Raw genomic sequence first — 16,175 nt, 5'->3', positions numbered from 1 at the left:
GGCAGTGAGAGGACTTGTGGGAAGCAAACAGGTCTACCTGCCCAAGCCTGTACCCGATGCTGGGCATATGAGCATTGTTCATCTGGATAATTGCTGTAAGACATTGGGGCCAAAAGCATCTAGTCTGGGTCAAACTCAAAGTTATATGTCATTATCCCGATCCCCCCTGTGGAGCTGCGTGTGGTTAAGTGCTTCGTTCAAGGCCACAATAGTAGTGGTCGGGCAGGCCAATAATTCTCTAGATCCACATGGGATCAAACCTAAAGCATTTATGCGATCACTCTGGATCTTTGCTGGTGTGCCAAGTAGAGATTTGTGAGGTTTTATAGAGGCTGTGTAAGGCTTATAATGGAAAAGGCTTGTAGTAAGTGCTGTTTAACTGTGTTAAACATCACCATTACAGTTGCTACTTTTTTCGAAACCTCTAACCGTATTAAACTTCAGTGCATATAAATCAAATAAATCAAGTGGTCTTTTTTAACGAAATAGTTCACCCAAAAATGAAGATTCTCTCTCAAATTTGAGAATATCTTAAACATTTTATTGTAAAATAAAACAATAAAATTATATATATATATTAGGGCTGTCAAATGATTAATCATGATTAATCACATCCAAAATAAGAGTTTTGTTATACATAATATATGTGTGCATACTGTGTATATTTATTATGTATATATAAATACACACACATGCATGTATATATTTAAGAAGAATATGTTATGTTTATATATTAAATATATTTATATATAATATAAAATATAAGAATATAAATATATAAATGTATATACATGTAAATATTTTCTAAATATATAATTTATGTGTGTGTATTTATATATACATAATAAATATACCCTGTACACATACATATATTATGTAAACAAAACTTTTATTTTGGATGTGATTAATCGTGATTAATCATTTGACAGCCCTAATATATATATATATATATATATATATATATATATATATATATATATATATATATATATATATATATATATATATATATATATATATATATATACACTGTATGTATAGATAGATAGATAGTGTTATAATTCAATTCATATTTAATATTAATATTTTTTATTTATATTATCTGTGTATAAAATGAATATTACAACTATATAAAATAATATAAAATGTATATTGAAATTCTCTAATATGTAAAATAATAAATTAAAATGTATTAGCTAAAATTAATATATAAAACAATATAATAATAATGAGTATTATTATACATAATTAATGTTATAATTTTATATATAAAATATAATATTAATTTTGATTTTATATCATTTAATTATAATATTATAATATATTTTAAGAATGAAGTCTGTAGCAGTCTGAAGTCTGTTTTGACTATAGAGAAACCATGATTGGCTCATATTTCAAACAATCGAGTATGTTTTTTTGAGAAGTTTAACACTGTGAATAGAGTACTAATTAATCCCAACACAATCTCTGGAGGAGGACAGACAAATCAGAATTAATCATGTGAGGTTTATCTTTGCTTCATTAATGCAGACGTTCAAGTCCTCTGATCGCGTGCTGGCGCAATTCCCCTCGGACGTGGCAGCAGTTCAAAGAGGACAATGAAAAAGTTCTTCTAAAACTGGAAGATTTCTCTTCATCTTCCAGCTTCTTTCTTTCTCTCTCTCTGCCTCCAATAAAGATCCTCCACTCTATTACACCCACTTTTCTTGCTTCCCGTCTCTTCTCAATCTCCTCACTCTCCCTCCCGTGCCGCTTCTCTCTGTTCGTCTCTCTAATGATCAGTGGAGCAGTGTCTCTAAATTATTTAATGATCATGGGAGGAATTTTGGATTCTCTCTCACCTCGCTCTCTTTTAACACATCCTCTCCTCGAGCGCTGGACACGGGGAGGAAATTTGAGAGCGAATAAACCATTTGCTCATTTGGTTTCTGTGCATGTGAATACCACCTTCATGTGTTTTCTTCCCTCTGAGAAAGAGGCCGACTGCGTGAGCATTAATGTGTGTCCGGGAGCAAAAGGGGAAGGATAGATGAATCCATCATTCCCCTGTGATCTGCTCTGATCGGATTTGGAGAGGCACAGGGATGGAGATTGCTCAGTGAAGTGAGTGTGTGTGTGTGTGTGTGTGTGTGTGTGTGTGTGTGTGTGTGTGTGTGTGTGTGTGTGTGTGTGTGTGTGTGTGTGTGTGTGTGTGTGTGTGTTGGTCTGTTCATATGACGATTTGTTTCCCTAGGAATTTGGTTCTTGTGTTTTTATTATAAAATAAAAACAGGCAAATCATGCAAATGCTCCGAAACACACATATAAACAACATATAACAGATATTTATGTGTTGTTTGTGAAATGTATCGTTTATTTTTGACACTGGAGATGTTTTCATCATCTCTTGTACAGCAGAATGAATAAAAATGCTGTGCCCCTGTAAGATCTCTGGCCCGTGCATCTCTGAGGGCGTTTAACACCAACACAATCTCTCTCACCAACTTCTGTTTCTTCCTTTCAGGACAAAATCCTCTGCATTGTCTCATATAACGTAGATTTTGAAATTATGTAAGGCCTGTAAGGACTCTATTATTGTGCATTGAGTCTTGAAGGATTTTTGTTATTCTACAACTTACAACATTTCCATCTGTTTTTATTATACTTTTTTATATTATACTGTGTATTAGTTTTAAAAAAAAAAAAAATTTAAAATAGCAAACTGTCAAAGTTGCATTATAGACCAATAACATAAATTCAGGTTCCAGGGTAATAAATTGTATATTGTTCATTTTAGATTGACATATTGCATTCTTTAAGAGAAAAACAGCATGTAGATTATCTGTTTTCTCCTCCCTCTTTCTTTTCTCTTCTCTTCTCACTGACATTTTACATAAGCTGAATATTATTACATGTGAAGCATCTGCCCTGCATTCGGAAACATGACCCTCATGAATTGCGCGCACACACACACACACACACACAGACAGAGAGACAGAGGAGGATCATTACTAGAGAAAATGAGTTATGGATTTATCAAGGATATCACATGATACATTCTTAATCAATCCTTCAGTTTAAATCCGCCTTTATCTTTCCTAGTCCAGGCACAGAGTCTCATGTTAACGGATCTGAGAGAATGTAATAACCTGCGGCTAATTTAGAATCTTCTCAGAAAATGAACATACAGTGAGAGCAAGAGTGTGTGAGATAATGACTTACATAACACACACACACACACAAGCACACCCAAACACTAATTACACTATCAGCCCATTTCTCACCATCAGGGCTTTTCTTATCGCAATGGCATATCTTGAATAAACTGCATCTGGATGAATAAGAGGGTCTTTTAAATGGAAGAAAGAGGTTCAAGGTTCAAGGTTTTTTATTTGTCAATGCCACCATATTTGCAGACATACAGAGGACAAGTGTTTACATTGTCAATGTACTATATAGTCTGTATAAAAATAATATAATATTATTTGCAGTCAGTGCAATATAAAACAGATTTTTGTATGAAAGTGACAGCAGTGTACTTGTACTTAACATATATATATATTTATATATATACATATAGACATAGTAAATAAAGCTTGTAAAATTTCTGAATGAATATACATGAGTAAATGAAAACATTGAACTTTGTTAATGTATAAATATACATGTAAACGATTTGTAAAGTGCAAATATATATCCAAAATATGTAAACATTTTAAGTTCTGAGTATAAAGGCATTTGTAAGCTACACGACAGATCGCAGCAGTATGAACTGAATGGCATTTGAATGGCATTTGTGCAAAAAACTGTAAAGTCTGTAGTGCAGAGAGTATAAAGTGTCCTGTGTGCAATGAAAGAAATGTGTGGTGAACTGTAGAGTTTTTTTTTGTTTTTTTTTTGTAATGGACAAAGTTCAGCTTCCTTACAGCCTGATGGACAAAGCTGTTTGAAAGCCTTGTGGAGCGAGCCTGGAGGCTCCGGTACCTTCTTCCTGAAGGCAGAATGCTGAAGTGGAGGTTTAACGGGTGTGAGCTATCAGCAGTGATGCTGATGGCTCTGCTAGTGAGGCGGGTGTGGAAGATGTCCATGATGTCTATAAGGGAGGGCAGAGAGACACCGATGATCTTGCTGGCTGCATTCACTATGTGTTGCAGAGTCTTTCGACAGGATGCAGTGCTGCATCCGTACCACACTGTGATGCAGCTGGTGAGGATGCTTTCAATGGTGCCCCAGTAGAAGGAGCACATGATGGGAGGTGGGACTCATGCTTTCCTTAGTTTGCAGAGAAAGTAGAGGCCTGACTCAGCGTTCTTGGCCAGCGATGTGGTGTCTGTCATCCAGGAGAGGTCCTCAGAAATATGCACCCCTAGGAACATGCTGCTGCTCACCCTCTCCACTACGGCACCATTGATGGTTAATGGGGGGTGCTGTGGAGGTCTTCTTCTGAAGTCAATGACATGTTCTTTTGTCTTCCCCACATTGAGGAAGAGATTGTTGTCTTTACACCACTGGACCAGTTGGCTCACTTCTATCCAGTAGTTGGCCTCATTGTTGTTAGTGATTAGCCCCACGATAGTTGTGTTGTCCACAAACTTGATGATGTGGTCGGTACTGTGACTGGGTACACAATCATGGGTCAACAAACATGGAGTCCAGGTAGCAGCTGAGATGGCATCTTCCGTGGACCTGTTGGTTCTATTTGCAAACTGAAATGGGTCGTGGGAGGAAGGAAGGATGGACTTTATGTGCTGCATGACCAGTCACTCGAAGCACTTCATAATGATGGGGGTCAGTGCAACGGGCCGGTAGTCGTTGTAGCTGGATGGGTGCGGCTTCTTTGGGACTGGAATTATTGTGGTGGCCTTGTAACACTTGGGAACGATTGTTTGACTCAGCGAAATGTTAAAAATGTCAGTTAGTACATCCTTGAGTTCTTCAGCACAATCCTTTAGAACCCAACCAGGTATGTTGTCTGGTCCGGCTGCCTTGCGTGGGTTGATCCTCAGGAGGGTCTTTTTCACGCTGTCTGGGGTCAGACACACAGCCTGCTCGTGTGGGAAAGGTGGGATCTTCTATGCCTGTGTGTTGTTTTGGGTCTCAAAGAAAGTGTCATATCTTGTTCAAAAACGTAGACAATGTGTTAAATCTTTAGATGCAATCACAACAGCCGACTACTCAGTTAGTAGGGTTGAGTAGGGTTGATCTGATTTTTTTTTTTTAAGTAACTTGTTTTTGGTTCTTTAAAGGACATAAATCAAGAAACACAACATCTGAGTGTATTTACAGCATGTTGTAGTTAAGTATGCTTAATTTTTTCTTTTTTGTGAATAAATTCTATAGAGATTTCTATTAAAATCATTTGGATTCCAGACAATGATTTTGCACATCACTAGCATGAATCTTCTGTGGATAAGGGAATCCCAGAAAACAATGCAAAAAATAAAAAAATAGATAAATAAATCAGTGGAATAGAAATGGACAGAGAAATTGCCTCTGAATATTCTTACTTAGCAATCTATATATGATTTCATGCAAAAATGCTATGCATGTTGGGAATTAATTAGAATAAGATTAGAATATTAATCATTAAACATTATAATGATAATAATAATAATAATAATAATAATAAACTTTATTTTATATAGCACCTTTAAAAGTAGCATCTCAAAATGTTTTACATAAAAAATATGAAATTAAAAGATATACATAACAGTGCAGGCAGTAAAAAACTAACCAAACAATACAATACAAAGCCAATATAATAACAAAAAACAGTAATCACATGAATCACATAAAAGCTACCCTAAAAAAGTTTTAAGGGATGATTTAAAAACACTAAGGGATTCTGCATTCCTAATCTCAGAGGGCAGGTAATTCCACAATTTAGGATCCAAAGAAGAGAAAGCCCATAGTCACCCATAGTTTTTAGCAGAGTTGTTTAAACAGTTAAAAGATCAGCTTCAGAAGAGCATAGCGCACCTGTAGGAGTGTAGGGGGTTAAAAGCTCACACAAATATTGAGGGGCCAAATTATTCAAGGCCTTATAATTGAGCATGAGAATTTTAAAATCAATACGAAAACTAACAGGAAGCCAGTGCAATTTTTCCAGGATAGGTGTAATGTGTTCCCTTGCACTGGACCTAGTTAAAATTCTAGCAGCTGAATTTTGTAACAACTGTAATTTACTTAAGGTAACTTTAGAAACTCCAGCCAGCAAAGCATTAAAATAATCAATACTTGAAAAAACAAATGTGTTTAACTTTTCAGCCACATTTGGCAATGTTTCTGAGATGAAAAAAAGATGCTTTGACTGTATTACGAACATGTGGATCAAATGTTAAATTGGCATCAAATATCACTCCCAGATTTGGAATTGTAAAGCAGAGCAGGTTATGGACTCTGCTTTATGCAACCGATGAGGTGAACCAGTAAGCATCACCTCAGTCCTGTCACTGTTTAAACAGAGAAAATTTTCAGACATCCATTTTTTTAATCAGTAAAACAGAAAGAAGAGACACAGGCACATTGACATCAGGTTTTGAAGATCTGAGTGTCATCGGCATTAAAGTGAAAGTTTCGACCAAGTGTTCTTAAAAGTTGGCCAAATGGAAAAAAAAAGTAAATACTAAAAAAGTAAAGGGCCCAAAACTGATCTCTGGGGAACACCAGAGTGCACCACACCGATTATATTAGAATATTAGTTATTTAACATTCATTTTACAGTGACTTTTATTAGTAATTAGAATAAAAGTCAAAGTAAAATGAATGTTTAATAATAGTGTTGAATAATAATAACAGAAATGTTTTCGAATTAATGTGCCTTGATACTATATGCTGTTCAGCTTTCAGAATACGTTTCCCATAATGCTTTGCAAAAAGTGAGTGAGAAAGAGAACTGAGTGAGTGATTTCGCCGGAGAAATTATTTAAACCGTGTACAATACAGATCGGAAATTCAGTAAACAGTTTGTTTTATTTTAATTCAGGTTGTCAGTTGTCATTATTGCATGCTAAGAATAAATGTATTGTTATTAAGCTTAAAGCAAAATAAAATATTAATTGAAATATACTTAGCAAATAATGTCGATATAAAAAAGGAGCTCTTCTTCTCTAGCCTGTCTGATCATCCTCACCTGCAACACGATTCACTGACATCGGTAATAAGCAAGAGAAAGAGCCAAAAGTGGAAAGAGAGGGAGATTTAGAGGTGTATTGGAGCATAACACCCTGAGAGCCGGATGGACCGGAGGTATTAGTGGAGGAGGACACTTATATTCATTCCATTTCTGTGGGGGTGTGTGTGTGTGTGTGGGAGAGAGATAGAGAGAGGAAGTGAATGCATATGTGGGCAGCGTTTTTAACACTCTGTAAAGGTTGTTCTTTGTGCAAAATAATGAATAATCTGCTTTATAAACCTGCGTATGAAAGCTCTGCATTTTTTCTGGGTTGTTTATGACTGAATATCTTAAAAGTGAAATCAAACGCAGCTCTGAACATGAACAGAATGGCCTTCAGTTGACCGCTGTTCTGGACAGACTGATTTAGCTGCTAAAAAGGATATGACTTTTAGAGTTAGACAATTAAAAATGTCGGAATGTCAGTGCATTAGTGAAGCAGTGAATCAGCTGGTGATTTGGTGATTTTTAGCAGTTGTATAGTCACTTCTCCTCATTTTCATTTATTTATTTTTATTTAAAATCTAACAAACTTTTTGTGAGTGTTTTTCTTGTGCTAGCTTTCTTTAAACCCAGCTAACAATTTTCCGTTCCTTAAATGTTTTCAGAACAGTCATAAATTCATAAAGTTTGAGATATGAAAGTTCCTGGAACGTTCTCAAAATATTCCCAAAACATAAATTTTTAAATTTTTTTTTTCGTTTTTTTTTTTTTTTTTTGGTTAAGCAATGAAAACCTTATTTACTGAACTAGTCTGTTCTTTCTAGAACTTTTGTATAAGCTATTTTATGGTTGTAAAAATAAAACTAAAAATAACCTTTAGGGTACGTTCTGTATAATATTCTCGGTATACATTCAGTATACAGTGTATACATATATTCTCAATATATATATAAAACTTCCGTGCAACATTCTGGTAAACAAAAAACTAAAGAGAACATTCCTATCACATTATTATTTGGGTCCCAAAAATAAAAATATAAATTAGTAAGGGAATGTTCTGCATTTGCTGGGAAACAAATACCACACTGATTTTATTTAATGCAAAGACATTCCTGTAAGGGTTTTTAAGTGTCCGAATGCATTTTGGGGCTTTTCACTCTATGAATCACAAAATCTGATCATAAGTGCTCACAGGAGGTGCATTTGAGATGCATTCAGTTCGCTTCAGCTCTCTTCCCTCAGTTTCCCAGATTGTGCCTGTGAACTTTCTGCATGACCTTCAGCAGTTATGTCACACACTTACAGCTCCACTGCTTATTAAAAATCCATCTGAGAGAGAATGAGAAGCCCAGGATTTTATATGTTCTTGTTACAGCTGTGAAAAGACCTCCGGATAGTAGGACTTTTTGCAGACTCACTATCTGTCCTGCTCTTTTGTTCTTGCAAGACTCTCTCTTCTCCTTCACGCACTGTTATTACAGCTTCACTCATTCTGTGCAATATGTTTTAATGCTTCAAACAGAGAATGGAAACCTTCACCCTTCTACAGTATCTCTCAGTGAAACATTTTGTGAACTGAAGTTGTCCCTTGCAGACTTCAGGTTGGGGGTGAAACACTATAATATATTAATCAATTGCATTCTTGTGCATAATTTAAAATCTCTCCCACATGTTCAAACAGGTTCAGGGTTCACTAAAATCACCAATTGTCCAGTTATTTGCAGTGATTTCGGTTTTGTTCTGTGCACTGATATGATGTACATTTAAATATTGTAGTGACAAAAATATTTTCAATCGATAAACAGAGCTTTTTTTTGTTCTTGTCAACCTGCCACGGTTTACAGAAATACATGTTGTATAACATTAAATCTGCTTTCACAATAGCAAGAAAGGTCAGTACAAGAGGATCATGGGTAATGGAATCCAAGGCAAGAAAATATAAACCGCATGGGGTCGTTCAAAAAAACATACTTCCATACTTCTCTTAATATTTATGCTTATGTAGTAGCTATACATTCTAGATAATTTTCTCACACTCAGGCCATCCAAGGTGTAAATGAGTTTGCTTCTTTATCAGAACAGATTTAAAGAAATGTAGCATTATATCACTTGCTCACCAATAGATCCTATGCAATGAATGGGTGCCGTCAGAGTGAGAGTCCAAACAGCTGATAAAAACATCACAATAATCCACAATTTTTCACACCACTCCAGTTCATCAGTTAATGTCTTGTGAAGCAAAAAGTTGCATCATTAAGACGTTTCAAATCTCAAACTGTTGATTCTGGCCAAAATATGAGTCCTTTATCCATAATATCGCTTTCTCTAGTGGAAAAGTCATGTTGTCTGATTCAGGAGAGACATCTGCACAGATCAAGCACTGTTTAGAAGTCAAAACAGTCCAAAACAGATCTTAACAAATGTGTGGATGGAATTTGATGTGAGACAACAAGAGGGGATAACCTTCTTCAGTGGGGGAAGATTTATTATGAGTTATGGATTTTGTCCAGAAGTGACATATTAATATTAAAATGTTTTAATGCTGAATTTGTTTCTTATAAACATGCAGCTTTTCACTTCACAAGACATTAACTGATGGACTGGAGTGGTGTGGATTATTGTGATGTTTTTATCAGCTGTTTGGACTCTCATTCTGACGGCACCCATTCACTGCAGAGGATGCATTGGTGAGCAAGTGATGTAATGCTAAATTCCTCCAAATCCGTTCTGATGAAGAAACAAACTCATAAGGTCATGTGACTAAACAGAGTACAATTCTAAGAAAATTATACTAAAAAAAAAACAATACTTTTAAACAAACATTTTTAAATAATAAAAATGTTTAACGAGTAAAGTTAAAAACAGTAGGCAGTTTTCAGTGTTGCTGTCCAGTACGATATACAGTATACTAATATTACATTCTAAGTGATGTGATAATGAAAAAAATGTGTAAAGAATAAAATGATTTTGAATAAAAAAGAACAGCAGTTAATTTCACTGAAGAGAATAAAGGATAAAAGGAAAGGTAAAAAATGGACCAAACAGGTGAAATGCCGCTAACAGTTATTTAAAAATAAATAAATAAATAAATGAGAAGAGAAAGGTGAAGACAAAAGGTGAAAAGTCAGAGAATGAGAAATTGATGCTGTATTATACAGTAATTTGTTATTATAGATAGACATTCATCCATAACCAGAGCCACTAGATAAATAGGTGTGTTTTATTTATTTATATATGGCTCACAGTTTTGGATTTCCTGTTCTGGCTCTAGTTTAAGAAACCTGTTCAGACAGCCAGCCAGACCACTGCATGCTAAGAATTTGGCAGTGCTGCAGTGCATTATGGGACATGTCTGACCTCCTGCAGAGAGCTGAAGGACATCAGCAGTTCCCCCGGAACAGTGCAGACAGAAGTCAAAGGTCATGGTGGAATAAATAGACATTGCTGGATAGAGACGGAGGGAGGAGAGGGCTGTAAACCAGTGAGCTACAACCTGCATTTCTGAAACTCCTTTTAATTCCATTCACACTGATTCGTGTAGTTAAAGAAAAGGAGTTATGATTTATAAAAGATTGGTTATGTGTTATTTAAGTTGTGTAATTCACTGTTTCAGTGCACCTGTGAAAGCTGGAATCTCTTTCCTCCGCAGAAAGACAATGAGAGCTTGTAAACAATAAAACATTAGCCTAAATCAATATACAAATGGGTGAAAGCGATTCACTCATGGCTGGTTTTGTGTCCACATATTTGAACATGATGTGAAGGACATGAATTCATTATCATTTAAATTAATACAGAATTAGCAAAGTATGTTCTAAGCAATGGCATGTGAGCAAATCCAGTATTTTCAGAAGAGAATAGCTATAAAAAAAATACTATATTCAATTATAAAATAATCAAATTCTATTCTATTCTATTCTATTATTATTATTTGTAAAACATTCTAAAGTTTATTTATCTGTATAATACAGAAATGTTCGATAGATTGATTTGATTGACTATCGTTTATTTAATAATTTATTTGTATGTCTCAAGTTGAAGTCATTTAGTTAGCTATTTTTAGTTAGTTATTTGTGTAGTTGTTTAGTATTTGTTTATTCCATCATTTTTAGTTTGTTTAGTTTATTTATTAGTTAGTTACACTGTAGATGTTTGTTAGTCAGTTGTTTTTTTATTTATTTAGTAGTTTTAGTTAGTCTGTTAGTTCTTTATTTATTAGGTAGTTGTTTATTTAGTGGTTTAGTTAGTTATTTAGTTTTACTGTTTTATGTTTTACTCTTTTAGTTAGTCTCTTATTTATTTATTTTAGCTATTTAGTTGGTTGATAGTCAGTTTTTTTTCCCTTTAGTTATTTATTTAGTTGTTTGGTTCTTTTAGGTGTTTAGTTAGATGTTTATTTTGTTAGTTGTTTATTTAGCTAATTGTTTTAGTCTGTTGGTTGTTGATTTAATTAGTTATTTACTAGTAGTTGTTTGAGTTAGTCATTTATTTGCTTATTTAGTCTGTTAGCTGTTACATTATTTTAGTAGTTTTAGTTTTATTATTTTATAGTTTGATTTTTATTTAGTTGTTTAGTTTTTTTGTTAGTTGTTTAAGTGTATGTTAGTTGTTGTTTATTAATTTAGTTTATATATTTATTAGTTGTTTATTTTATTTAGTTATCGCGTTATTTGTTTATTTATTTAGTAGACAGGCTCGGGCTGGTCATAACGTGATGCTCAAATAAGGTGCATGGATGCATAGGATTTTATATGTCAATATAAATGTAAATAATATATCAGATGCTTTTTTAAAAATCAGATTTTTGCAGCTGTAGACATCCTTGTAGGATCTGGTGTGAAGTGCAGATCCTCTGATGTTGACAGGATGATCTGGTGATTCACGGATAGGTCCATTAAGACGAGGACGGATGATTTGGGGTTGTTGTCAGACCGTGATGCTCAAGAGTCATAATGAACCATCTGTGTCCAGCAGCTTCAGCTGATGTGTGTTCTGACGTGTCTCTGTTATCATTAGCCCCTTTCACACATACAGACTTCACTGGAAAATTATCCCTTTTAAAAATACAAAAAAAAATATGTGAACAGGCCTGTTGTAGCCTTTTAAGAAAGTGTATTTTTATTTTATATTATTTATGTTTAAATATTATTTGTTTGTGTTTCATTTAGTTCAATTTGTTAATTAAGAAAGAAATTAGTAAATGTCATAAGGACGTGGTAAATCAGACGGAAGTACGCCGAGAAGTGGGTCAGACATAATTTTTTGACTTGATGCTTTGGCCTTTATTTTGGCCGCGGAAGCATGGAAGTGGGCTTTGTCTTGAACTCACTTCATACATTTTAGTTTGTAGAATCACTTTTTTGGAATGAGTTTTATTTGGTATAATTTGTATCTCAATTTTAAGATGTTTTTTGTTGGTCAATTATTTACCTAAATAAACAAGAAGAAGGAATAAATGTTTCATGGAATGAAGTGCGTTCAAGACAAAGCCATGCTTTCGTGGACAAAACAAGGCCCTTTTTAAAAATACCGGTAAATTCGTTCCGGCAAATTACCAGTATGAGAATTTGTAACATTACCAGTAAATTGCCGTGTGAATTTTGTGTGTGAACGCAGAATGAAGATTACCGGTATTAGAGTATGAGTTCAGAACATGCAGACGTAAGACATACTCTGGGCCAATCCAGAGCTGTTGAAATTCAAACTTCAGCGACTCTGGGCCAATCATAACATTCTGACGCAGATGACGCATTTACTCCGCACTGTGTTTGAAGTCGTGTAATGTGATGTCTCTGGGCCAAAAGAAGCTGCATGAATGTGAACGTTTGACACAAAAATGAAAACATCAACAAAAACACTGACCGTGTATATCCTTCCATGTTTACAAACACAACATAGGGAGGCGCAGCTGTTTAGAGGTCATTTCCATTTAATGATGTCACAGAATTTACCGGATATTTGAAACTGATGAGTGAATGTTGCTTTACCGGAAAAAATATGGAACCCTGTTGCCTTTGAGAACACCCGTATTTTTGAATTTACTGGTAAAATCATTCCGGTAATTTTACTGCAATTTACTGGTATTACTGTGTGAAAGGGCTATTTTCTGTGATGAAAATCACAAAATTACTTCACCCAACACACACACGCGTGCACCACATTTCCTATGCAACATCCAGTCTCATAGAAAATACTGTAAGTTGTTGAAAGTGGAAACTGATTTCCATTTGAAACTCATTGGCCATTGCATCACCCCCGGGGCACATTATACATACACACACACACACACACACACACAAAGACTTCAAATAACCAAGGTAGTCCATTTACACACAAACATCATCACACAAGACATTTTGCATATGAAAATAAGGAGTAAATGTTTGCTTCCTCTGTAGATTAATAAGCTCATTTGCAGGAAATGGAAATTTGATCATATTCTCATCAATTAATGTTGTCAGCTTGTCTTTATGACTAATAGAGTTGCTCTGACAAGGATGTGGCCTACAGCCTCTCTCTCTCTCTCGCTCTCTCTCCCTCTCTCACATACACACACATCTGTACAGAGAAATGTAGACATTAGGTGTGTGAGAGTTGATTCTCTTCCTCAGGTCTCACATGAACAGATGGAGTTCATTGATTATTCATAGCTGCCGATGGATGCGTCTGTCACATTAAGGAAGAGAAAGAGACGTGTGTGTGTGTGTGTGTGTGTCTGTGTGTGTTTAGATGCAGAGCAGTCCCTTGGTGAAGTGATGAGATTTTAGATGAAATACACCATCAATAAGAGAATGACAGATGGGGAATATACCGGCACACAGTAAGAAGATTGAAAGATAAAATGTTATTCAATAAGATCAAATTTGTAACAATTAAACTACCATTATGAAAGATTCAAATACTTTTACTCCCACATCAGTTTTTAAATACTAATTTAATTAGACTAAAATATATAAATTCTCAGGGTTGTACAATTAATAGTTTTTCAATGATTATTTTATTATTTCTGAGGGTTATACAATGTTTTGTTTTTTTCAAGATTTTTTATGTTTTTGCAGAAGAAACGGTAACATTGTGAGAGTGAAAACAGTAAAAATTTAAAATATTATAACACATTTTAAAATAACTGTTTTCTATTTTAATACATTTTAAAATGGAATTTACTCCTGTGATGCAAAGCTGAATTTTGAGCATCTTAACTCCATTAAACCATGTTAATATGCAGATTTGGTGCTCCAGAAACATTCTTATTCATTTCTTAAAATTATTAATGTTGAGAACAGTAATTCTACTGTAAACTTTTGAACAACAGTGTGTGTTTGTGTGTGTACACACGCTGCATTATTTTATTTTATTTTTAAGTAATTCATTTACTATTCATTTTACTTATTCATAACACCAAGGAATAAAACGGGTCGCAAAAGTCTAGATAGAGATTTGAAAAGTGAAACTAATTTTACTTGACTGTCATAATTCACTCCCTGTGAACACCTTTGTCTTAAAAGTAAATGTAAAGGTTAATCTTCAGGGCTGATCTGTGTGTGTGTGTGTGTGTGTGTTTAAGTGTCATCTCAGGCCATGGCTTTAATCCAGATGTGGCATAAACATCAGCTCATTTCAGCAGCTCTCTCTCATCTGCTGTGTGATTGGAGCCAGAAATCCCGCTCAACAGGTGCGTGAGAGCGGAGACTCAATCTGGAGGCCGCTTGAATAATGAGGAGAGCAGGTGTTACTCAGGCAGCAGTCTGGCAAAAATCATAATGCCTAGATTAATCTGCCTGACATCACACTCTCAAATCTGGCAACCTGCACATGTGTGAGCCTTGAATCCCAATTTACATAATTCTACATATGAGAAGTATGTACTGTTCTTATAAGTATGAAATAAGGGGCAAAACAAAGAGGAGTTTAATTGTTTAGCCAATCAGATTGCCAATTTTATATAGGTTTTTTCCCTCTCCATTTCTGTTACCTGATGGAGTTTAGGGTTCCTTGCCACTGTAGGCTTTTCTTTTTTGTTTTTTTGATTAGTTTGGCTTTAAAAAACAACTATACTCAGTAATAATATTAATTTGATGGCAGTGACGCTGTTGGGTGAGAACAAAACAAACCTCAAAGTGAATTTAACTGAATATGACACTTCTGCGGAGCAGCTTTATAGCTGAATCAAATTAATTTCAGAATCTGATTAATTTTGCAACACTGACACTTATTGAACTGAACTGACTTGAGCTGAATAATGACACTGTGCGCTTTTCAGATTTTAAATTTGTATAATATTTAAATAATTTAGCATTTACTTGATTTTGTTTTTTTTTTCTTTTTATTACTATGAAGCTGCTTTAAAACAATTCATACGATATGTATCACGTATGCACTATACACGTGACTTGACGTATTTTCATAATTTACTTTATTTCATGATATTCTTTTGAGCCTTTTGTCTTTAGGCTTATAAAAAAAAATCTTTGAATACTTATATTTTTGTTTTTTGCTAAATTTTCTCAAAAGAGAAAATAATGAAGATGAAGAACATTAATCTGTAATATATTTAATTCACTTAAAAATAGGCATTTCCACATTATTTCATCTAAATTACTTTTTGGTTTCAGGGTGATTTTTAGATTGAAAGTATGACATTGTTACAGTCTGTGTATGATAATCTAGCTGAACCTTTGCCAGACAGACCTTAAACATGGTCACATTGACAACTGTTGAGTTTTTCACAGAGCGCTCTTGTATGTCAACAACGGGCTGTATAAAAATTATTGGCGGTGCGTTTTTGGCCCACGGGCCACAAGTGGAACATCCATGGTGTTACTGGCTGGCAAAGAGAGAAAAAGGTGAGAGAAAGAGTGATTGATGAAGAGGTGGAAGATGACAGATGTGAGGAGAAGAACTGAGCTGGAGAGAAGAATCTCAGCCCTGTTTAGGATGTAGATTGATTCAGTCCAAATGACGGCGCATTGTTTCACACAGCGTGACTTATTTCACTCTTTATTTTGTTCAATGTCTCCGTTTCTCCCAGACCGAGTGGCTCAGAATAGAAACAATCATTTATTCATCGATTGAAACATCA

Source organism: Cyprinus carpio, chromosome B21 (assembly GCF_018340385.1).
Source record: "Cyprinus carpio isolate SPL01 chromosome B21, ASM1834038v1, whole genome shotgun sequence".
Taxonomy (NCBI): Eukaryota; Metazoa; Chordata; class Actinopteri; order Cypriniformes; family Cyprinidae; genus Cyprinus; species Cyprinus carpio.
The sequence above is the reverse complement of the archived record's forward strand: the minus strand, read 5'-3'. Positions refer to the sequence as shown.